Source organism: Gorilla gorilla, chromosome 8 (genome assembly GCF_029281585.2).
Source record: "Gorilla gorilla gorilla isolate KB3781 chromosome 8, NHGRI_mGorGor1-v2.1_pri, whole genome shotgun sequence".
Taxonomy (NCBI): Eukaryota; Metazoa; Chordata; class Mammalia; order Primates; family Hominidae; genus Gorilla; species Gorilla gorilla.
Genome location: NC_073232.2, coordinates 138,884,003 through 138,908,873, shown reverse-complemented (window position 1 = coordinate 138,908,873; position 24,871 = coordinate 138,884,003). Strand labels below are relative to the sequence as shown.

Sequence of the window (24,871 nt, the reverse complement as noted above, 5' to 3'; positions counted from 1 at the left end):
GCCAAACCCTTGAACAGATTCTTAGTTAAGGAGGATATCTGATGACCAACACATTTATGAAACGGTTCTCAAGATCATTAATCATCAAGGAAATGCAAATTAAAACTTTGATGAGTTATCACCCACCAGAAGGTAAAATGAAGTAGACGTTGTCAAGAGTTTATAAAGATTTGAAGCAGTTGACATGCTTATGCATTGCTTGAAGGAGTAAGAACTGGCGCAACTACTTTGGAAAACTGTTGAGCAGTCAGTGCTGAAGTGGAACTGATGCTCTATGCCAAGTGATTCAACCCCTGTGTATATTCCTGACAGGAATACGTGCCTATGTGTCCTGGAGGGCGTGCATAAGACTATCCATGACAGTTATTCTGAATAGGCATTAATGAGAAACAAGCCAAATGTCCATGGAAAGTGAAATGGATAAATGTGTTGTTACAGTGAAAAGGAACAAATCACTGCCACACACGGCAAGATAGTGTGCACGGTGCTATGTAAAGAAAACCAGCACAAAGAAGTATAAGGATAATGGATAATGGCCATTGTACTTGCTAAGGATAATGCCTTCCAGCTCCATCCATGTCCCTGCAAAAGACATGATCTCATTTTTTTTATGGCTGCATAGTATTCCATGGTGTATATGTACCACATTTTATTTATCCAGCCTACCGCTCATGGGCATTTAGGTTGATTCCATGTCTTTGCTACTGTGAATAGTGGCTCTATGCTGTATGCTTTTGAAACTGTATGCTTTCCTTTATACACAGTTTGAAACAGGGAAAATGCAGCTCTGGTTTTGATTGAAGTCAGAATGATTAATTTGAGGATGGGAACGAGGAGTGGAAGGCACAAGAGAGGCTCATACTTTTTAAAAGTCAGCGTGGTGATTCCTCAATATGCTCACTTTGTACAAATTCCAAGCTATCCCTTTGTGATTTGTTTTTTTTTTCTATATATGAATCATACTTCAATAAAAGGAACTGAGGTCGTTTGACTTACAGGAGAACAGACTGGAGTGCTTGCTTACTCTTTAAGCAACTACAGGATTTTATTTAAAATAAGGAGGGAGAGGTTTAGCCTATTTCCAGGTAAGTGGGAGATCAAGCAAGTGTAAATTAAAGTAATACAGAATTTGGCCAGGCAGAAAGAAGGACTTCTTGAGAATAAGGATGTTTCAAATATAACAGTATGTGGGGAGGCGGGAGGCCCCTGTCTTAGAGTGTTCAGTAAGGACACAGTGTCCTACACCAATGGTTGAGTTTCCATGTCAATGTCAGGGGCAAAGCCAGATCAAAACAGCATAGTTTTTTGACTCTAAGATGCACATTTTGTCACATTTTAACATCTCTGAAATCGAGATGCTTCATGCGGGCCATAGCACTTGACAATTGATGGTAGTGTCTCCCTTTCTTAGGTCCAAAAAATAACGGTGCATCAATATAAGATTGTAAGATCAAAAAGCACCTTCAATTTGATGAAATATGGTAATAAAATTCCTTCCAGCTTGAAGATTCTCTTCTGAGCCTCATGGTGAGGGAGGCTTATTCCCTTAGGAAGGCATTTTCTATCCCTCCCGAGGGTTTGTTGCACAAGAGGGTCAGAAGCGGCCTCGTCCATTATGGGCACTCAATAAATATTAAGCATCAGCCATGGCCCACAGCCAGCTCCCGATAAAAATTGGCATATGTTAACATTTATTGCTCATGGATATTGTGACTGATGATCTCTCCCTCTCTCTTTCTCTCTGACTGTATAATGTATTCTCATAATGGCAAACACAAGGTAGGACACAGGTAGAGCTCATGGGAGATGCTTTTTTTACTGTAGAGATAAACTGTGGGATGAGGTAGCAGATCAGCCTGGCAAATCTGATCTGAGAGAGGAGACCAGGACACAGACAAGGACATGGGCTTTCGTTTCAGAGCTCCTTGCCCTAGCAAAGACCTTGGAAGTTATTCCAGCAAATGAGACACAGTGGTGGAGAATGCTGCTCTTGCAGAGAATGAATTGAGGGGCACCTTGTGTCTGTGTGTGTCCACACCCAAAGACTGAACATTCACCTGTGATATGTACACCTGCTAAGAGGACTGACTCTGTGTGAGAGAAGCTGAGGATCCCAAGCCATAATGGCTCAACCTAGTGGTTTGGAAGAATCCAAGCCAGTCATTATGAGCGGGAAGGCACAGTATCCCTGAGCAGGTATTTAGGTCAGTGGTGTCATCTTGCTGTGGGACACATGACAGGCTGTGGTGTTCATTCTTGCCAAAACTGCAAGCAGAACTTTCTTTTCATTGGCCTCCTGGGGAGAAAACTGGAGATCAAGCTCTGCTCTTATCCTGCTCCGGCTGGAGACCAAATTGGACCAAACTCCTAAAATGTTTTCTCTGTTGGGGTGGGATATGAGTGGGTACAGTAGTTTGGGAAAGCTAAAGAAAAAGCAAAGAAAATTCACCCCGCTACACAGAGAAATGTATATATTTAATTATTCCCAATGTGTTTTTGCTCTACTTCTCTTTGTGTTATGAGAAACAGGAAGAATTTTGTCTAGGTAGGAATTAAGTCAGTTTCATTTCCTGACCGCAAATGATGTCCTAGAGATTTGGCAGAAACACAGTCCAGGAATTTTTGTCTCCCGTTGTCTTTCAACTTAGATAACATAGCCCTGGTTAGAAGGGGAGGTGTGGGAAGCAGGAAGGCAGGTCACATATCAATGTTGCGGACCTACTTTGCTGGGGCACTGAAGGTCATGGGATCCCAGAGGGAAGACTTACTGTTATTTTTCTTCCTGCCTGAGATTCAGTTAGGAGGAGACAAGCAAAGAGTAAAGATTAAAAGGTTGTGCTCTTCAAGTGGCACGAATTGCCACAAGCTTGGCTTTAATGGTGAATGGCCATTAATTAAGGAGATGGATTGTATAGACCAGAAAGATGAAGCTCAAATAGCCAAAAGCCCTGCCTCTGACCTCCAGAGTTAAGTTAGTGGACAAAGAGCCACCGTGTTGCTGACCAAGCTGCTCATGTCGCATGGCTTTCCTCTGTGCCCGTGTCAGCATCTATTAGGCGTCTCTGACTCTCGAAATCTTCCCAAGGCCCAGCTCACATTCCACCTCCTGCTGAAACAAACAAGTGTCAACTGGAGCTATTTGGTAGCAAGGCTCTCTGGAAGATTCAATGGGGTAGGGAGAATCATATTTTGAATAATTAATTGCCGTACTTTTCTCTTACCTTCTACCTTTATGCTCATCAAATCGTCCGGTGAGCCCTGAAAACCTTTCTCCTAGGACAGCTAGACATGACTCACCCATTGCTTGTCGGAAGAGGGCCACTGCAGAGAGGGAAGCATAGATGGTAGTACACTCTTGATTATTATGTTCAATAAATACAAGGCAGATGGATGTGGAGGCACATTTGCAGAACCAGTTTATTCCACACCTAGAACAGATAAAAGACTCACACACTCGGAATTAAGAGATCCTACTCCGACAAGAAATGTTGGGGTCTTGGGTGGTGGGGGGCCTGTGTATCTCTGGTCAATGGTCCAGCAGAAATGATGCGCATTTGTGCCTCAAAGCAGTTCTCAGCTCCACATCTAGCCATTGCAGGGGACACGCACATGGTTAATAGTACAAGCCACTCACAAATCCCCTAGACCTTGGACACCAGTGAAGGTGGTGGTGGCCTGATGGGAAGGCTCCAGTAAGTGGCCAAATTGGAAATAGATGGAAACTGTTTGGGGAGCCCATGAAGCTACAACAGTGAGGGATCATAGGATATATACACAGCCTGATCTTGAGCCCGTTTGGACTTTTCTGTGTCTCTCTACTCCCATAATGCCTTTCCCCATCTCTTATGGTGAGTATGACCATGATCTGAGCATAGGTGTTATCCCTCCTAGTCAGGTAGAGATGGCATCTCTTACTCATTTTTGGTCCCTACAATGCCTTACACATCGTAACTACTGAAAAAAAGATGTTTGCTGAATAACTGAAAGAAAGCTTAAGGGGGGAAAACATAACCATTTGATTAGAGAATAAAATATAAGAAAATTAAAAGTATGAGTTGAATGTGATCATTGTGTTAAGATTTTGTATTTTTATAGCCTTGCTTCAAAGGCATCTTTTTTTCATAGATAATAGCTACTGAAGTCATATTATGAAATATTACTAACAAGTAAAATAACTTGGTGTAAGGTACCTATTCAGTGTTCTCTATATCCCATTCAACAGAAGAGATGTCCTTTGCTGGTTTCGGGTATCCAAGACCTCACATCTGGGATAACTTGGGGTAGGTCTTTGTAGATGTGGCCTCCAATGAATTATGCCTCTCTGTAGCCACACCCTTGGGTAGTTCCTCCCTGCAACCCTGGACTGGGTCATGTGACTTGCTTTAGGCAAAAGGATCTTAACAAATAGGATGCAGGCAGAGGCTTGACAGGTTTGGTGAGGTAGGGCGCATCCTCTCTAATTTCTGGAAACCTTTGAGCCTCCATCTGAATAACCTCAGCCCAGCCTCTGTGGAGGATGAGAAAACACTGAGAGAGCTCCAGCATCCCAGCCGAGGACCCAGGCATGGAAGCAAGGCCACCTGGAACCATCTAGCCTCAGTCAAGCCAGCCAGAACAGAAGCAGCAGCCAGCTAATGTACAAAATGATGAGAAATAATAAACATATGTCATTTCAGCACACAGAGTCTTGAAGAACTTTGTTATGCTGTAAGTCCTAATTGATATACAACTGAACCCAATAGCGGCATAGAGAAAAGGGTATTTCTACTGCTATATTTCACAGATAATCTCCCATGTTATCCAAATATGTAAATTTATTGAACAGAGGCTAATACTCTGTGTCATGCCTTCTCAAGGGATGATGTCCTTTGGAGTCATCGAGCAACGCCCCTCTCTATTCACTGCTGTTCCTCAAGTTTGATGAACCTTCCCTAGTGTTGAAAGGCTGAGCTAAGCATAGCAGAAATAAATGGAGGAGGATTTCCCTTGGATTGGGAACCGCCTTAAGCATGGTATAACTGGTCTCCTCAACTAGATCCCCAGTGGCCCACATCCACCCCCACATGGCACCTCAATCCACAGGCAGGGGAAGGGCAGAGATCATCTGAATTTGCGTAGCTTCAGGATTGAGCAGAAGGTGATACATGTTGCCATAGGCTTTGTTTTATGCTTTTCTCTAACCCTGAATCCACTGAAGGCCGTTCTTGACCTTGGAATAGTCTGCAGAGTATTTATCACATTTTTATTCCCTTTGAATGTTTTTATTCTCTTAATGGTGACTAGACATTGTGATTCCTTTCTAACCCCAATGACCTTGAGTGAGTCATTTGATTTCTGTGGTTTTCTCTGTAAAGTGAGGAGAAGACTTTACTTCCTTGGGAAAGTGGGCAGGGGGAGTCCCAGGGGCTCAGTGCAATGACCTTTAAGGTTTCACTCTGTCCCTGAAAGACCTCAGATTGTTCTCACCCTCGAACCTCCTTGAAAATCACATTAACTTTTCCTGATATCCTGCTGCTGTTTTGGGGACCCACTACGCAAGGAGATGAGAAGTGTGATGAGGACATGTAACCCACCCATATTATCCATGAGGAATGTAACAGGCCTTTAAGGAAGGGGAGTGGCATCAGATTCGTGGAGTCTCAGTTTTCTGGACTCCTTTGGAAGAGGACTGGGTGGCTATCCCCATTTCCTAAGCATGGGGTGAGGGTCAGGTCATCACAACCAGCCACTTCTTCCAGATTATCGCAGTTTCTGTTCAGATGTGAAACACTGAAAGCCTTGTCTCATGCATAAGCCAGAGGCTCAAATCCAGAGGGAAGGGTTTCCCTCGCCCTTCAGTCTTTACTTGAAGGTCACGTGCTTGTGAATTTGATTTATTCTAATTGAGAAGTTACTGGTTGCATCTTTAAAACAAGACCTAGCAAGCGCTTGTTTGTCTGCAGTGATTGAAGAGAGATAAAGGCTCTGGGGAGGACTTGGCTTTTCAGTTTCTTCATATAGTTTTTCAGATTTGAATTGGTAATTGCACAGTTTTGCATCAGTGGATTAAAATAGTCATCTGAGGCCGGGCATGGTGGCTCATGCCTGTAATCCCAGCACTTTGGGAGGCCCAGGTGGGAGGATTGCTTGAGGCCAGGAGTTTGAGACAAGCCTGGGAAATATAGTGAGACCTTGTCTCTACAGAAAAAGAAACAAACAAACAAAAAGACTAGCTGGGTATGGTGGCACATGTCTGTAGTCCCAACTGCTCAGGAGACTGAGGTGGGAGGATTGCTTGACGCCAGGAGGTCAAGCCTCCAGTGGGCCAAGATCATGCCACTGCACTCCAACCTAGGTGGAGAGAGGAGACAGAGGAGACCCTGTCTCAAAAAAACAAAAACAAAACAAAAATAAAAGAAAATGGTCACCTGTAGCTTTGGTCTTTGAATACCATTTAACTTGTGGCAAAATACAGTATTGTAATTTTAGAGATAAGTCTAGAGCCCTTTAATATCATATACAAATAGTAAGAGGTATTTGCCTCCCTTTCAAGGTATAAATGAATATACTGCTTGAATATTAATAATAATTATATTCAAAGGTGTGTAAAATCCAACATTTGATATGCCTCACGAGACATCAGCCCCCAGAATTCAAGACCAACTCTGCTTTAGTATGTAACATGCCGTTGGAGCTGCGAGGGCGAGCATTTTTCCTATAAATGACTTGCATAACATTTCTAACAGGCTGGAAGCTGAAAAGTATTAATTGGCCGCTAATTTTTAATAGCTCATACGCAGCAACTTCTTTTTTTAGAAACACGTAAATGTTGGCAATCCTTCACAGAAGAGTTTTCAGAAATAGACCATTTTAGATATTTAATATTTCTCATCTGAGACATCAAGGTTTGGGTAGTTGAACCCCGAGGAGTGGAAATCATAGCTTACATGTTCTTGAACCGATTGGAAAACACGATAGTCCACCTGAGAGAGCCTGAGGCCTAACTTTGTGCTTTTCTACATAAAAAAGATACCCTTTTATCTGGCATCCCTAAGAATTCTGAACCTCTTCAGATGGCTGGCAAAATGGGCCATGGGTGATGGGGTACCTCAGCGGAGGGGGTCTGGAGACAAAGCCACTCTGATCAGCGTCTCTCACAGGGTGGCCACGTGAGGGCCTTTTCTCTTTCCTCCTTTCATGCCATCCAATAGAACTTTCTACAATGATGGAAATGTGTTAGATCTGTACTGTCCGATGTGGTAGCCACTGGCTGCATGTGACTTTTGAGCACTTGATTTTTTTTTTTTATTTAAGACACAGTCTCACTTTGTCACCCAGGCTGGAGTGTGGTGGTGCAATCTCGGCTCACTGCAACCTCCACATCCCAGGTTCAAGCAATTCTCCTGCCTCAGCCACCCGAGTAGCTGGGATTACAGGTGCGCGCCTCCATGCGCAGCTAATTTTTGTATTTTTATTAGAGACGGGGTTTCACCATGTTGGTCAGGCTGGTCTTGAACTCCTGACTTCAAGTGATCTGCCCGCCGCAGCCTCCCAAAGTGCTGGGATTATAGGCGTGAGCCACAGCGTCTGGCCGACTCTTGAGCACTTGAAATATGACTAATGTGATTGAACCACTGAATGTTGAATTTCATCTTAATTAAAATTTAAAATAAATTTAAAGTTTAATAGTCACACATGGTTAGTGGTTACCATATTGGACAGGATAGGTCTACAGCATGTAGGATTTGTGCCATTGTGAATTTGTGTGTACTCTCTATGCACCACTTGGGACCCAACTACTGTGTACCCTTGGAGCCCAGAGAGAACCCCAGAAATGGTGAGAGGCTGAGGAAGCAGTTCAAGAGCGCCTTAAATCTCTGGCCACTGCAATAAGGAGTTTAGATAGAAGCTACCTGCAACAAAAATCCCCTCTTCTGGGAAATTTAAGAATGAGTGTGGAACCAAAATTTAATAATAATAATATTTGCTGACAAGAGTTTGAAGAAGTTAAAATCCTCATACACTGCTGGTGGAAATGTAAAATAGTGCAGCTGCCTTGGAAAATAATCTGGCAGCTCCTCCAAAGGTTAAATGTAGAATTACCATATGACCTGGCAACTCCATCCAAGAGAAACAAAAACATATGTTCACATAAAACTTGTACACAAATGTTCATAGCAGCATTACTCCTAATAGCCAAAAAGTGGAAACAGCTCAAATGTCCATCAACTGATAAACGGATCAATAAAATGTGGTCCATCTATACAACAGAATATTATCCGGCAATAAAAAGGAATGAAGTCCTGGCACATATTACTACATAGATGAATCTTGAGTACATTATGCTAAGGGAAGGAAAGAAGTCCGACACGAGGGACAATACATTTTGTAATCCATTTATACGAAATGTCCAGAATAGGGAAACCCATAGAGCCAGAAAGTAGATGAGTGTTGGCTTAGGGTAAGGTGGCTGAGGGGGATAGGGAGGGAGTGGCTGCCAGTGGGTACAGGATTTCTTTCTGGGGTGATGAAAATGTTCTAAAACTAGGTAGTAGTGATGGTTTAACAACTCCGAGAATATACTTAAAAACCATTGATTTATACACTTCAAATGGGTGAATTGTGTTGCATAACAAGTACATCTCAATCAAACTATTATGTCAAAAAACATAAATAAAAGACAAAAAAAGAAAGAAAAATAGAATATAGAGACTCCCACCCCACCTCCAGTTACAAGAAGTTGTGTCTGGGGAGTGTGGCCTGTAGGTGAGGTTTTCAGATGGGGCTTCATTTGAGCTCTCCTCTCTGCTAACTTGTTATGTGTCTGTTTTTCAATTATTAACTCTGAGTGGGTGAAGGTTTGATGATAGCTATAGATAAAAATAATGACTAAGGGAGGCAATTAATTCCCATTCTACAGTGTTTTGAAGCATTTGATTTAATATGTGGAGAGAATGATAATGAATATTCATTTATCATTTATTCATCCAATGAATATTTAATAAATGCCTACTGTGTGCCCAGAATCCTTCCCAATCCTGGAGAATGGCGGAGTGCAGGAGAGAGGTGGTGTCTGCCTTCCCAGAGTGTCATCTGCATCTGAGGCACTGGATCTATGGGAGTCCATTAGTTTGAGGCCTGGAAGGAGACAGAGAACACACTCCAGTTAGGTAGTTTTAGGAGAATTTGCAAATGGAACCATTTATGAGATGTGGGCAGGGAAAACTGCAGAGCCCTGGGGCTCCTGTCTGAGCCCTTTGCAGTCCTGCTGGAGGTGGACAGGGGAGGCCAGGTTATAGACAGTAGAGGGTCAGGAGGAGTTGCCTGTAGGAATTGGACTCAGCCAGCCCATAAAGGGCCCACCAGGCAGAGCCAGGGGATTAAACACCCCAACTGCCCTTCATCCTATATTCTACTGTGGTCCCCTTGGGTGAACACCCTAGAAGCCAGAGGCCAGGGAGCCCTGTGGACATGGTCCATGCAGGTCAGCCTGTGAAGGATGGAGTGGATCTGGAGAGGTGGAGAGGGGTCCACCAGAGAACAGGGGTCCAAGGGCACAGGGATACACAGCTAACCCAGACACTCATGATCCTGAGGGCCCCTGGAGGAGCTGACAGAGGGGTGATGTGTTCTGCCTGGAGGCTCCTGGGAAGGCTCCAGGTACAGGTCCAATGTGAGCAGCCTTAATAGGTCTACACAGGCAAGAAGAACAATTCTGGAGAGATGCACATCCTCCTGATCTCATTACACTGGGAGTCAGATCACATCGCACCCTTGCTCAGCATCTCCCATGCCTCACAGCTCTCTCAGAACAAACCCACAGTCCCCCTGCCCATGCAGAACCACATGGGCCATCACTGGCATCCCGTGCAGCATCTGGCTGGCTCCCTTGCCTCCTATTGTGTCATTCACAGGCTCCTTCTCCCTGCTCTAAGCCACTGCTCCTAAGGCCCTCCTGTCCCTCTTCTCCCACAATGCTCAACCCCATCATGCACCCTTGCCAACTTACTTCTTCATGTGGTTCACTGTCTGCTGCCCTTGGCAGAACCTGAGCACTGCAATTTGTCTGTTTTGCTTTGTTTCCCCAGTACCTATTGATAGATAAGCACTGGCAATTAGATACTCAACAAACAGGGACTGAGAAAGCAGTGACAGCCAGCATCATTGAGGGCTTACTAGGGACCAGGTGTTGCATGAAATGATTCACATACCTTTTTTGTTTTTTGAGATGGAGTTTCACTCTTTTTGCCCAGGCTGGAGTGCAATGGCGCGATCTCGGCTCACTGCAACCTCTGCCTCCTAGGTTCAAGTGATTCTCTTGCCTCAGCATCCTGAGTAGCTGAGATTACAGATGCCCACCACCATGCCTGGCTAATTTTTGTATTTTTAACAGAGACGGGGTTTCATCATGTTGGCCAAGCTGGTCTTAAACTCCTGACCTCAGGTGATCTGCCCACCTTGGCCTCCCAAAGTGCTGGGATTACAGGCGTGAGCCACCACGCCTGGCCTGATTCACATACCTTATTTCATATTACCTCCTTTTACAACTGGATAAACTGAGGCAGGAAAGGATGAAATCTCTTGCCCAAGGCCATACAGCTTGTAAGTGGCAGGGACAGAATTTTTAAGCCAGTGGGTTTCTAAGTTTTTGGTCAGAACTCCTATATACTCTTTAAAATTATTGGAGGTCCCTAAGAGTTTTTGTTTACATAGGCTGCCTCTACCCATATGTGCTGAACTACAAAGTAAAACTGGGGAAAAATTAAAGTATTAGTTTGTTGACTCATTTAAAATAACAATAATAAATCCATTAAATGTTGACATAAATAGGATTATTTTTATTAAAAAATAACTATAATTTTCTAACAAAAACAGTATGAGAAGCCTGGCATCGTTTTACATTGCCACACATCTCTGTGATGTCTGGATTAATGAAAACAGCTGGATTTCATATCTGCTTCTGCATATAATCCATTCTGATGTGCTGTCTGGATTGAAATATATGAAGAAAATCAGATATCACTCAGGTATGTAGCTGGAAAAGGAGAAATAGTTTAATAGCTTTTTCAGATACTTGTGGATATTGTTCCTTGATACTACACCACAACTTGAGTGGAATTTTCTTTTTTCATTTTATTTTGTGGTTAAGTGCATATATCGTAAAATATAACATGTTAACCATTTTTAAGTGAACAGTTCAGTGATATTAAATACATTCAGGCTAGGCATGGTGGCTCAAGCCTGTAATCCCAGCACTTTGGGAGGCTGAGGAGGGAAGATCGCTTGAGTCCAGGAGTTTGAGACCAGCCTGGGCAACATAGTGAGACCTCTTCTCTACAAAAAAAAAATGAACAAAATTACCCAGGCATGGTAGTGTGTGCCTGTAGTCCTAGCTATTTGGGAGGCTGAGATCAGAGGATCGCTTGAGCCCAGGAGGTCCAGGCGGCAGTGAGCCCTGATGGCACCACTGCACTCCAGCTTGGGTAACAGAGCAAGACCCTGTGTCCAAAAGAATATAAGTAAATAAATACATAAATAAGTTCATAATGTTGTGCAACATTGACCACCATCCATCCTCAGAACTGAACTTGTTTCGTCTTGGAAAACTAAAACTCTACATTCATGAAACAACAATTCCCCATTCCCTCTTTCCCCTGACCCCTGGCAACCACCATTCGACTTTCTATCTCTATGATTTTCACTATTCTAAGTAATTCATGTAAGTGGAATCATACGGTATTTGTCCTTTTGGGACTGGCTTATTTCCTGTAACATAATAGACATGTAATACTTTCTTAAAAGTTATGAGGTCAATATGAAACCGTATGAGTAAACTCTGACTTTGTTATCTTAAAATTCATTGATGGATCTAATACTTTGGATGGATCTTTTATCCATGTATGATTTTGTAACATCCTGCACTGGTTATTTGGAAAATATTGATTCTTTGAGTTATACCCATCTTCTAAATGTTGGTACATTTTATTTTACAATATGAAAAGAATTCATTGATATTACCACTGAACTCATCAGAAAAGTCCCTAATTATTGAGAATCTGTCAGGATAAAGGAGGCACGCAGAAGTTCTCAAAATTCTAATTTAAAGTTCAAATTTGATTATTGATAACCCATATTATCAGTTGTTTTCCTTAAAGTGACAGGCTCATTGTGTTCATCATGAAAAAATGTCTGCCAAATACTCATGTCTGAGAAACCATAGTTTGTTAGTATCTCTTTCAAGTTAAAGTGGTGTTTCATGAAAACAGTGTCTAGTTAGATTTGCAACTACAATGAGTAACAATTGTACAAATGGTTTTCAACACAGCCAACGCATCACAGCTAATGTGAGTTTCCCATTTTGTTATGCAGGGTATTAAAATGAAGGGTACTCAATGGTAGCTATATAATAAAACACTTTTCCTGGCTTCCTCAGGAACATTGTTGTTTAAGTGTACAAGTAATACTGTGTTAAAGAGTGTGATGACTGATAGCAGAGTTGGGCGCCCCTGCCTTCATTCATGTTATGGAGCCAGCTGCTTCACCCATCATGACTTCCGCACCCATCTGCGCAAATGGTAACTCCATGGAAAAGGTAAATCACGACTTGATAATATTACAGAAATAATTTCAGTTCTTAAGGATCATGGAAATCCCTATCTTTTGAGAATGACAATTTTAAGAGATGCCTACTTTTAGCAGTTTTCTCTTTAAGCCTTATGGGTCGTTGCCATGACTCTTCTGATGGCTATTGTCTGATGTCATGAGGATCATCAGTTACATCTAATGACTGGTTCCTGGTTATGTTCAGGTCCAGCAATGCAGGAATAATCCACAGCATTTGTGTGAATAGTCCAAAATACCCCAACAAAAGCAGCTACGTTATGGAAATGATTGAACTTCATTCAATCAGGAGCCAAACCAGTCGTAGTTCTACCTTCATCCGGGGCCCCACTCCCTAATTCTAAAAGGATTCTAATGCTGCAAATCCTAATCCTAACAGCAAATCATCAGAGCTGCTCAAAGTTCCTCGGAGGTGGCACTCCAGTAGATGGAATGCCTGTACGTTTTCTGTTTGTCCGCGGTGAGCTCACTGTTTTAACTTTCCATGAAAGTCAGTGTTGGAGAGCCCACACCGGATAACCTTGAGAAATGGCATAAATGACTTGTAGTATCTTCATTCTTATTCAAAGGGAAAGATAAATCAGATGTTCATGGATCATAGCCAATGTGCAGTAGCCCAACAGCCCCTGGTAAGAACCAGAACTGACCAACAGCCGATGGTGTCAGGGCAATGAGCCATAATCGTTTTCTCTGCCATGTGTTTTGAAACCCAAATCATTTATCATACTGATTATAACCTACAAGGGTGACATTATTCATCTCTTTAATATCATTTCACATCTCCAAGGACATAATCATTCGTTTAATTAATGCATCAATACAATTCCTGAGGGTATTGTCTTGGAAGTTGCTTCATGGACTGTGGGCAGAGCCCTTGAGAATGCCTGGGTTCCCAGGGTGCAGTGGGACAGTCTTCTCATGCTGTAGCATGAAACTGCATTGCCTCTGAATTGCCGCTCTGTGGCTTAGCTATTTCTTCTGTTTAATTTCAAGGCTACTAATTTGAATCTCAAAAGTGGTCTCCTTCAATTCACAGATGAAATTGTTAAATTTAAGGATCATATTTCAGTTAGACTGTCTTTTTTTGGTGCTGCAATCAAATGTATGTATGTATGTATGTATGTATGTATGTATGTATGTATGTATGTGTGTATGTATTTTTAGGTTTTCCTTTGTATCTTTTAGCGGTTCCATGTCATGACATGCCTTTTCCAGGTCTCTGGTTGTTCCTCCACTCTTGGGCTGTTGAGTTCCCTAATCCTAAGCTCTAGTCATTGCTAGAGTCCAGGTGGGTTCTGGAGGCAGCAATGCCACACCTGGCAGGCAGCCCAGCAGGCTCCATCTCTCAGTGCAGTTATCTTCACGGCACCAGCGGGAGACCTTGGGACCTCCTTTTCTCCTTGGCTACAAAGGCTGGATCCACATTCTCCGCAGAGCTAGGGGCTAGGAGCTGCGAGGATTCAACACATCTTTTCTCCTCTCCTGGATGTCTTGCCAGGACCACTTCCACAGGCTCTTCCCATGCAGGGGCGCAGGGGTCTCCAAGGAGCAGTTGTCCTGCAGGAGTAGTGGGACCTCTCCAGGGTCCTCCACAACAAGCCCCAGAGGGAAACTAAGTCTCCTTTTGCACGTGGCAGGGCTTTGGCCCCTGCCCGCTCCCCACAGGCCTGCAGCTGTGCATCCCAGAGGAGGGCCCTGTGCTTGCACTGGGGTCAGGAGAGGGGAGCGCTGGAGTCAGAGAAATCCCTTCCTGCTTCCATCTTTCCTTTGGCTTGGCGCACCAAAGCACACGCCCCTCTGAGGGCATTTACGGTCATTCATAGTCATGACTTGCTGGCCCAAATTCTGGCTCTACTTAGAATAAATATGAAGCCATTTTTCAGAATAAAGTTTTTATTTCTTAGTTGTAAGGTTAAAATGGCCATTAAGTGATTAGTGTGACTGAAGACATGAAGCAACATTCATTTGAAAATCGAGTTCTTTGAATGTGTGCAATCCATTTCATTACCATGTATCTTCTGCGGCTAGTTTTGGCTTTTCTTTTCTGAGCTTTCCTGGGGTGGCACGGGATCAAAAGAGCACGGTGGAGTGAAATGTCTACATTTTATGCAGGGACTACATGACCAAATCCCAAGATCCATTAATGGAAAAATATGCATACCTCTTGTGCCCTATTATGAAAATGGGCCTTATCTTACCTGATTAAACTGTCAGCTCTTATTAAAATGGATCCATGTAGCTAAAGAAATTCAAGCTTGGTGGAACTTGCAGAGAAGTGTAGCTAAATTGTTACCTCAGTGACATCTGTGTTTCTTATCAGAATCTCAGCCTTTCTGACCCTTTGGATGTGGAGAGATGTGGTAAAAACAAATTGTCTCACTCTATGGCTCCTGAGGGGGAAAGAATCCCCAAATTAACTTTGCTGGGGGTCTGGCAAGAGGGGAAGAGACCACGTCCACATTTGCATTTCTGTGTCTTAGAGATTATCTTTCCTGCCTTGAGTAGCAGAGCTGAGCTTCTCCCTGAAGGCTGAGGACTTTTTGCTAAAGCAATTTCTCTCTACCTTTTAAAAAAGTGCATATATATGGTGTATATTTTTTTCTTTCAACTAAGGATCAAGTCTGAGAAAGAAAATGAGGAATCAAGATAGCCAAACAATTCAGGCAAAATAAATTACCTGCAGGCATTTTTTTTGGTGATGGTTGTTGCTTTGTGAGGGCTTCTGGGTGATGCCCGGGTGATGCTGGTTTCCCCTGGGCTCAGTGTTACTCAGGGACTGAGAATGAGTCAGGCAGAAGACCAGGACAGACTGCCACCCAAGCAAGGCCGAGAGGTCAGATGGCTTCTCCGAATCTGTGTTTCTGGATGGAGCCCAGCCTTGATGCAGGGGTCATCCTGTCAAGGTGGGTGGAAGGGAGGGCTCCGGGCAGGAACTGCATGCAGGAAAAGCCACACTTTGGGTTCAGTGAACACAACCACCCCTTCCGCTCAAGCTTGTCCCACATAATTTCAACTCCAGGCTTCGAGCTCAGCCACTTTTAACGAGCTTGAGTACCTCTTTGCAACCTTTGAGTCGAAGGGGAGGGCCTCTGGATTTGCGGTGAAGCAGTCTCCTGTCAAGCTGGCCTTGATGGGCTCCTCCCTCTGCATATGGCTCCTCTTGTCACGCAGCAGATGCTTCCCCCATTCTAATGTTTGTATTGATTCAGCCACACCACTGTGAGGACTTTTCGGCCTGGGAGGTATGTAAGAACCCTTTCATAGACAGAGGTTCCCTATCACCTAAGAACTGAGGGCCAGGAGCTGTTTTCAGCACCTTATGTGAATTATCACACTTCGCCTTCACATCAACCTGGGAGGCAGGCACAACTCTTAGGGCCCTTTTACAGTTAAGGAAACTGAGGCACAGAGGGCTTCAGCAGCTCACCTAAGGTCACACAGCTAGCAATCAGGGCAGCTGGGGTGAAACTCAGGTATATGGTTTTATCCACAACATCGGATGGCATGCATGATGATACGGTTTGGCTGTGTCCCCACCAAATCTCATCTTGAATTGTAATTCCCATAATCCCCACATGTTATGGGAGGGACCTGGTGGGAGGTAATTGAATCATGGGGGCGGTTACCCCCATGCTGCTCTTCTTGTGATAGTGAGTTCTCACAAGATGTGATGGTTTTATAAGGGGCTTTTCCCGCTTTTGCTCAGCACTTCTCCTTGATGCCGCCACGTGAAGAAGGACATGTTTACTTCCCCTTCTGCCATGATTGTAAGTTTCCTGAGGCCTCCCCAGCCCTAAGGGGCTGTGAGTCAATTAAACCTCTTACTATAAAGTACCTCGTCTCAGATATGTCTTTATTAGCAGCGTGAGAACGGACTAATACAGATGACTTCCAGCTCCACCTCCAGACTGGAACTCTCCTCTGATGTCCAAATGTGACTAATGCAAGGCATCATCTCCTCCCCGACCGCGCCTGTCCGCTCCCTCTCTCCTCCCTCCTTCTGTCTGCTTCCCTCTGTCTGTCTCTGTCTCTCTCCCTTCTCCCCAACCCTGTCCCTCTCTCCGAGTTGCCAATCTGCAGGTGCTGCATTAGTCATATTCTGATTTTGGAAAACTGCCCTTTGGAACGTATTTCAACAAGAGGATGAATAGACATGACCACATTTCATCGAATCCAAGACCCACTGATTGTAAGGTTCTCCATTATTTTATGCAGAGCTCAGAAAGACCAAAAAAAAAAAAAAAGCCCAAAACCCTGCCGATGACACTATGACACAGCATCCCTTATAAGACCCATCTTGCTTTTTGAGGGGTTAAATTGCCTCTACTATCAGAGCAAATGAGCTTACAGATCATATTCAAAGCACTCGTGTGGTTATGGGCTCTGTCCAAACCAGGAAAATGGCCCGCTCTGAGTGTAAACAGGTGCTGCTCCCACCTTCAAAGGGTTGTGTGCTCCTGAGCCCAGGCTGTGTGCCCACCAGGGAATATTCAGGCTCAGGAGTTCCACAGTGGAACCACCCTGTTGTGATTGATACCAAGTCCCTTCACACCTAGGTCATCTTGGAGGCTTTCTTACCCTTGCTATATCTCAGCAAGTACCTACCTCCCTGTATAGGCATGAGATATTATATTCCGAGTAAGCTAGAGGCCCAGGTCAGAGAAACTGCTGGCTAAACAGTAGCTTTCATTACTATTATCATGATTTTACTCATAGCTGCTTATTTGTCAAGACGGGTGTTCAGTGCATCCAGCAACCCTATTGTAGCTCAAAGCCTAGGAAGAGGTGATTAGGATTACAGTATAATATCTCGCTTAGAGATGTGATTCATCAGAAGGGCTTGTCCTTAAATACCAGCAATTGAGAGGACAGTTTTCCTGGAGCTGGATCTGTGGGCCTCATTGGGAGGGACAGACTGTGCGCTCACGTAAGAGGGGCCAGCTTTGAAGCAAACGTTTACATAGCAGCGTGAAAGATGGCTGTTGGACCATCCCCTGCTTTTCCTAACGTAGGGTACTTGCATGCTGTTTATTCATCTTTAGGACAGTCGCAGCATTTAGATCTGAGACTAGCTATAAATGAGAGCGAGGTTAGGGTATAAGAATGTCTTAGGGGGTTTTCCTGCTCCCTGGAGGCAAGTGGGCAAGCACAGGCGGGGCACGCCCCTGGGCAATGACAGGCAAGCCTCTCCCTCCACCGGCATCCAGGCCTCAGTGGCTTTGGCGGGGTCCCCGCTATTCTTTAGGAGGGCCACTTGCTGGTTATTCTGGGTCCAGGAAAGGGTTTGTGTGGTAGGAACCTTGGAGCATGAAACTTTAGTCAGCCTCTGAATTCTAGGGTATAACTAGAAAAATCACTTTATACTATTTAAATATTTAAAAAGCTGTATCAATCAAATAATTGGTGTATATAAATGCACCAAAATGGCAAGAAACTAGAAATATTGCTTGTTTGAGGTCAAGTTCATATAAGATGCTTTGGGGAAAGTGAAGGTAAGTAAAGCACAGTCCCTGTGTCACCTTTTTAAAAAAATAAATGTTATTGTGTATATTTGAGGTTTATAACATGATGTCATTGGAGACACATAGATACTAAAATGGCTACTATAGTTAAGTAAATTAACATATTTACCATACACATAGTTACTTTTTGGGGGCAAGAGCAGTTACAATCTACTTATTTAGGAACAATTTCAAATACATTTGATTACCTAGAGTCCTCATGTTGTACATTTGATCTCTGGCCTTGTTCATCCCACACATGTGCTAGTTTGTATCCTTTAACCTACATCTCCCCACCCTCAGCCCCTACCCCTGGTGACCCGGGGGCTTTCTGTTCTATCTCTGTACATTTGACCTTTAAAAAAATGCCACATCTAAGTGAGATAAGCAGTATTTTTCTTTCTGTGCGGGCTTTATTTCACTTAGCATGATGTCGTCCAAGCCTGTCTGTGTTGTAGCAAATGACACAATATCCTTCTTTTTAAAGGCTGAATAATACTCCATTGTATACACAGTACAGATGCCATATTTTCTTGATCCATTCATCTGTCAGTGGACACTTGGGCTGTTTCCATATCTTGGCTACTGTAAATAGTGCTGCCAGGGACTGGAGAGTGTGGATACCTTTACAAGGCGGTGATTTCATCTCCTTTTGGGTAAAACCCAGAAGAGGGATTCCTGGATCCTCAGTGTCCCTCAATTAAGGTAAGATACTGCATTTAAACAGATGCCTGAGGAAACACACACACATACACATGCACACACACTCACGCCTAAGAAACACACACATATTCAGTCTTTTATGTGTAGCTGGGACTGTAATACATCATATAAACTTTCTGGTTTGAGCACAGAGGAGGACTTAGATATCTTCTGTTTACTTTTAAATTCAGAGCATTAATGAGATGGATTTTCCCAAGATGGGGTGAGGGGGTTTCTCATCCCTGCCCGGTGTCTCCTGACTCTCCGCAGGCAGTTGGCTTTTGCTCATTTGCATTTGATTGGCTTTGGTTGCCATGTGTGCGCCCATGAGGTGCTCACCACATCTGGCTTTTGTTTCTCATATCTCCTCCCCGCACATGGCAGGCACAGGTTTCTGCACACAACAGGGCTCAGTGACTGTTTTCATCCAATGGCCACAAGAGAAGATAATAATATTGCCCTGGAGATTTTCTGTAGCGTCTCCCAGGGACGGCCAAACCTGCACAGCTTGGACAGTCTGCACTCCGCATGCCAACGCCGGTGAGCTGGCTTCCTGCTGGCCATCTGGACCGTAAGGAAAGTCACCTGCCTGCACACACATGCAATGTGCACACACACACATGTGTGCACACGCATGCACGCACACACTGTGGAAACCTGCTTCTCATTAACTGAGCCCTCTCTGCTTTAATCGAAATAATTGGACTACAGTGGCCAGTAAGAAAATTGTTGGGGGAAAAGATAGACATTTACATCTTAAAATTGAAACACTTTCTGACTGACTAATTGGTGGAAAGCAAAAGATACTCTCTTCTTCCTTTTTGTGTTTCACATTTATTACAGTTTATGCTCTGGAAGTGAAAACGCACCAGTGCTTTCCTGGATGGAAAAAGTAATCCAGATATTACCCTACCAAACTATATTCTCTCTTTCCTCTTTTTAATGAAGTAGTTAGTGTTTGTTACATAATAAGAGAAAAAAGCACTGTAATTAATATTAACAATTGGAAGGGGATTTGTGCCCTAATCCCCTATTACCAGTTTTCTAATCCACCTTTAATTGTGTAGGCAGCTGTAAATGAAGCACCTAAAACTCTACCAACCTTAGGGGCAGCCAGAGGGTGGCGATCAGCCCTCACATCTCTGAGGATGCATGGGGCCCCATGCAGCCTCTGTCTTCCGATCCTTCCTAATGCTCTGCCCTTCCATCAATTGAATGGCTCCTCAAGCTGATCCCAGCCTTGTCTTTAAGAGTGGAACCCAGCACTTTGGGAGGCCGAGGCAGGTGGATCACGAGGTCAGGAGATCGAGACCATCCTGGCTAACACGGTGAAACCCCATCTCTACTTAAAAAAAAGAAAAAAAAATACAAAAAATTAGCCGGGCTCAGTGGCAGGCGCCTGTAGTCCCAGCTACTCGGGAGGCTGAGGCAGGAGAATGGCGTGAACCCGGGAGGTGGAGCTTGCAGTCAGCTGAGATCCCCGCCACTGCACTCCAGCCTGGGCGACAGAGCGAGACTCCGTCTCAAAAAAAAAAAAAAAAAAAAAAAAAAAAAAAAAAAAAAAAAAAAAAAGAGTGGAACCCAATGAGGCCTGGCATTCTTATCTCTGTAGTGCAAAGAGAGGTCCACTTGGTATGCAGAGGAGATCTTGCCTGAAAAAGCCAAGATCCGGGAAATGTCAGACGGGCTGATGCTGAAGCCTGGTGTCTCCAACAGAAATATCCTCAAGTTTCTCCGTTATTGTCAACAAAATAGCAGTGAGAAGTTTGCCAACATGTACTTGTGAAGATTTGTTTTGAATATAGAGCAAAGCTGAATTATAGATCATCAAGAAGCAGCTAAGCCTTCATTATTGAATTGGAAGGTAGGAAAGAAGGACGAAAAAAGGAAAGAAAAAGGCACAGTCAGCCTGACTCCCTAGTTTTCATCCATTCCTTTCCCCTCCTTACCCCAATGCCAGAGATGGGAATATTCCCTAGTAAACTCATTAATTTCCCTCAGTTTTGACAGCCTGCTTAAATCAGCTTAGAAATGCCACTGCTGAATAAGCTTACCCGTGAGTTCATGATTGCTTCCTTCCTAAAGAGCAGCTCACACACCAACTGCAAGTGAAACGGTGTAATCCAAGAGTAGCTTAATTACAGATCTGATAGAGGAAGACACCGAAAATGTGTAAGAGCTGAAGAGACCACAAGCTGAAGCCGTATTGGTGTGATGGATGCTTAAATCATAACCTGTGGGATGGCATAGCTGGAAGGCAAGGCAGATTTTGTTCCAGACATCTACCTTCTGTGGATTTGGTGCTCAAAGATATTAATTCTCATATGGGCATCATATAGGAAGTTAAAAAAAAAAGATGTCAAGAGGATATTTGCTGTTTCTTTTTCTCTTCCACGAGAAGCATGCCAGACATAATTATTCACCTGAGTTTGTAACACATTGCTTAGGAGGGCCAAAGGCTAGCCCTGCTAGACCTGTTACCCAGTCCTACAGCTGCTGGAGAAGGGCCAGGAGTGGGTGGTGCACAGCATCCTGTGTATGGGACCAGCTCTGCCACTGGTGGGCAGCAATGAGCAAGGACCGTAAGCAAGGCTATTGAGATCCCTAGGACAGTTTACAGAAGGGTGGGTCATGTTAGCCTTCTTCCTTTTCTGATATACTTACCAAAGCAGCAGTTCAGAGGAATGCCATGGAAATAGGGTATCTGGATGCCCACGAGGCATTTGGCCAGGTCTTATGATATCCTTGTGGGGAGGGTGGAAAAACATGGGCTAGGTATATTCATAGCTGGTAGAGTGAAAAGCATTGCTCCAAGTCAACCTGGAAATGGGTAGGGGAGTCTCTTGTCCCTTAACGCACCTTATCTTGTTTCCATATTTGTAGCAATGGCTCAGATGACACACATAGACACTAATCATATTTGTAAGGAATTGCTTATGGCCTGAGTGACAGAATCTAAAATGAAGGGTGGAAACTAAGAAGATGAAATTTAATAGGGATGAGTAGAATAATTTCTCCAAATCTAGTCATTCATCGAATTTTTTTGACGTGATCTCTTAAAGCTCTCCCAAATGCACCCAGTTCTATCCATCATCGCCATCCTGACCCCAGCCATGATCATCTCCCAGTCATGGTCTCCCAGTTGGTCTCTCAGCTTCTACTCTTGTCCTTTTACTGTTCATTCTATTGCCAGCATCCAATTGTCTTTTTAAAATGCAAAGCTGATTAAGTTCATCTGCTGCATCAGTTTTTCTTGCCCTTGGAACAAATCCAGGCTCATTAGCATGATTCACAGGGCTGTGTGGCATTTGGTTCCAACCTCCTCTCCACTCGCCCTGCCCCAATCATGCAGCTCCTCAAGCACACCATGTGCTATCTCGCCTCTAGGCTGATGAACACATGTTCCCTCTGCCTGGAATATCCATTCATTCCTTTCTATTGCTGAGTACTACTCTCCATTACATGGATGTACCACCAATGTGATTCATGCAGTTATGAACATTCTCATACAAGTCTTTTTGTGGACATATGCTTTCATTTCTTTTTGGGTAGAAATCTGTAGGAGTGGGATTGCTGGGTTACATGTAAACATATATTTGACCTTATAAGAAATTGCCAAACAGTATTCCAAAGTGAACTGTATTACTTCACATTCCCAACAGCAATATACAAAAGTTCAGATTTCTCCATATCTTCAGCAACACTTGATATTGTCAGCATTTTTAGTATAAGCCATTATAATAGGTGACTAATGATATCTCATTGTGGTTTTAATTTGCATTTCCTTGATGACTAAAGATGTTGAACATCTCTTTGTGTGCCTATTTGTCATTTGTTTGTCTTTATGAAGTGTCTATTTAAATCTTTACCTCATTTCTCAAAATTGAGTTGTCATATTGGGTTATAAGAGTTATTTATATACAGACAGTCCCCAACTTATGATGATTCAACTTGTGATTTTTCAACTTTACAATGGTGTGAAAGTGATACACATTCAATAAAAACTATACTTCAGGTACCCATACAACCATTCTGTTTCTCAATTTTACTACAGTATTCAATAAATTACATGAGATATTCACCACTTTACTATAAAATAGGCTTTGTGTCAGATGACTCTGCACAACTGTAGGCTAATGTAAGTGTTCTGAGTACATTGAAAGTAGGCTAGGCTAAGCTTTGATGTTTGCTAGGTTGGGTGAATTAAATGCATTTTTGACTTAGAATATTTTCAACTTACAATAGGTTCGTCAGGATGTAACCCCATCATAAGTGAAGAAGCATATGTAACAGGTACAAGTCTATTGCTAGACATATTTAATGCAAATATTTGCTTCTGGTCTGTGGCTTTTCTTTTTGTTTGTTTTTTTTTTTTTTAATAAGTGTCTTTCAAGGAGCACAAGATTTTAATTTTGGCAAAGTCCAATTATTTTTTCTTTTACTTTTTTTTGAGACAAGGATTTGCTCTGTCACCCAGGCTGGAGTGCAGTGGAGCAATCACAGCTCACTGTAGCCTTGACCTCCAGGGCTCAAGAGCTCCTCCAACCTCAGCCTCCTGAGTAGCTGAGACTACAGGTGTGTGCTACCATGCCTGGCTTTTTTTTTTTTTTTTTTTTTTTTTTTTTAAATAAGAGATAAGGTCTCACTATGTAGCCCAGGCTGATTTTCTTTTTATTTTCATGGTTAGTACTTTTGGCATTCTGACAAATCGGTGCCTATCCCAAGGTACAAAGATTTTCTCCTGTGTTTTATTCTATAAGTTTTATAGTTGAGCATTCAAGTCTATGACCCATTTCAAATTAATTTTCACGTGTGGTGTGAGGTACGGGCTGAGGTTTATTTTTTTTCTAAATGTCATAGTCTCCTGAACTTGAGGACTCGCAGACACCCAAGAAGAGGAACATGGCTGGGATATGTATTGGGGCATAGGGTACTGAGCTAGAGATGTGGACCCCAGCTCCTCCTCAACCCCAGTCAGGGCTCCTCCACTGCTATATCCGCCTTTATTGGTCTTTAGATAAAGTTTCATTTGAATACAGAGTTTCACATCTAACAATGTTAGAATCCTGTCTAGTCTCTGAGTTATAAGATGGGGGAACCGGGCCCAGAGAAGGTTGTAGTTTTGCAGGTGAGTCCATGCCAGAACTGGACCCGCAGGCCAGGTCTCCTCCTAGAGTACCACACCTTCCTCTGCCCCACCTCCACACAGCCTCTGGTGGAGAGCTGCGGGAGATTCCACAAAATCCCTTATTTGCAATTTGCCTTTTCAGCATTTTAAACATTGAAAATGAGTAACACTTAAAGCTAAATAATTTAGATCCTCTTTTTCTGATGCTGTCACTTGCAGAGGAGATAAAAGATGAGTTTGTCAGGAGGGGTGGCAGTCGTCCAAAGGCTCTGCAAGCACATTCTGCATCTCAGTGGAAAAGCCCAACCTATCAATCAATGTGGAGCAGAGGTCAGCTTCATGGATATCAATTAGAATTTCTTTTCCCCACTTTCTGAAATGTGGCCTGACATCCTAATGATCTGCTTGTGTTTCCAAAGACTCTGGATTCTTGCAAACTAGCTAATAACTGTTAAGTGCAAGTGGTTTCACAGTGAGAATTGGAATCCAGAGTTTGAGAACAAGGCCAAAGAGTTCTGGGAATCCTTAGCACTGGCTCTGAGATGGGAGAGTGCTATGGTGCCACTGTTTCCTGTACAACATTTTGCTTCTTTGAAAAACTTAAATTCTATTTAAAAACCTTTTAAAGTAGAGTGGTCTCTCTTAGCATGAACCTGATCATGTCTCTCCTCTTCCACCTTAAGACTCTCCAGGGCCTTCCCATTTCACTGAGGACACAGTCCAGACCCATGAGCATGCCAATAAGTCTCGCACCTGCCTCTTAGTGCCCTTCTTTTTTCACCTCCTCTCTGTTCACTACTTGCTGGCCATATCCCTTCTCTTTCTGTCTTTTGAACACAGCAAACCCTTCCTGTCTCAGGACATCTGCCCTGGCTGATCCTTTTGCCTGGAATGCTCTTGCTCTGAATCCGCTGTAGTTCCGTCCTCACCATCATCAGCT

General features: G+C 43.4%; 1 protein-coding gene and 1 long non-coding RNA gene across 4 annotated transcripts in view; one reads left to right on the top strand and one right to left on the bottom strand.

Annotated features, from left to right (window-relative positions):
* Nucleotides 1-24,871, top strand: part of C8H10orf90 (chromosome 8 C10orf90 homolog) — a 246,098-nt gene that overhangs the window by 51,293 nt on the left and 169,934 nt on the right. The window lies entirely within an intron of this gene.
* LOC129524846 (uncharacterized) lies at nucleotides 8,772-17,058 on the bottom strand. Its single transcript, XR_008668777.2, has 3 exons — nucleotides 16,949-17,058; nucleotides 9,989-10,070; nucleotides 8,772-9,117 (listed from the first exon to the last, which is right to left on the bottom strand). It is a non-coding gene; the product is annotated as an uncharacterized lncRNA (long non-coding RNA).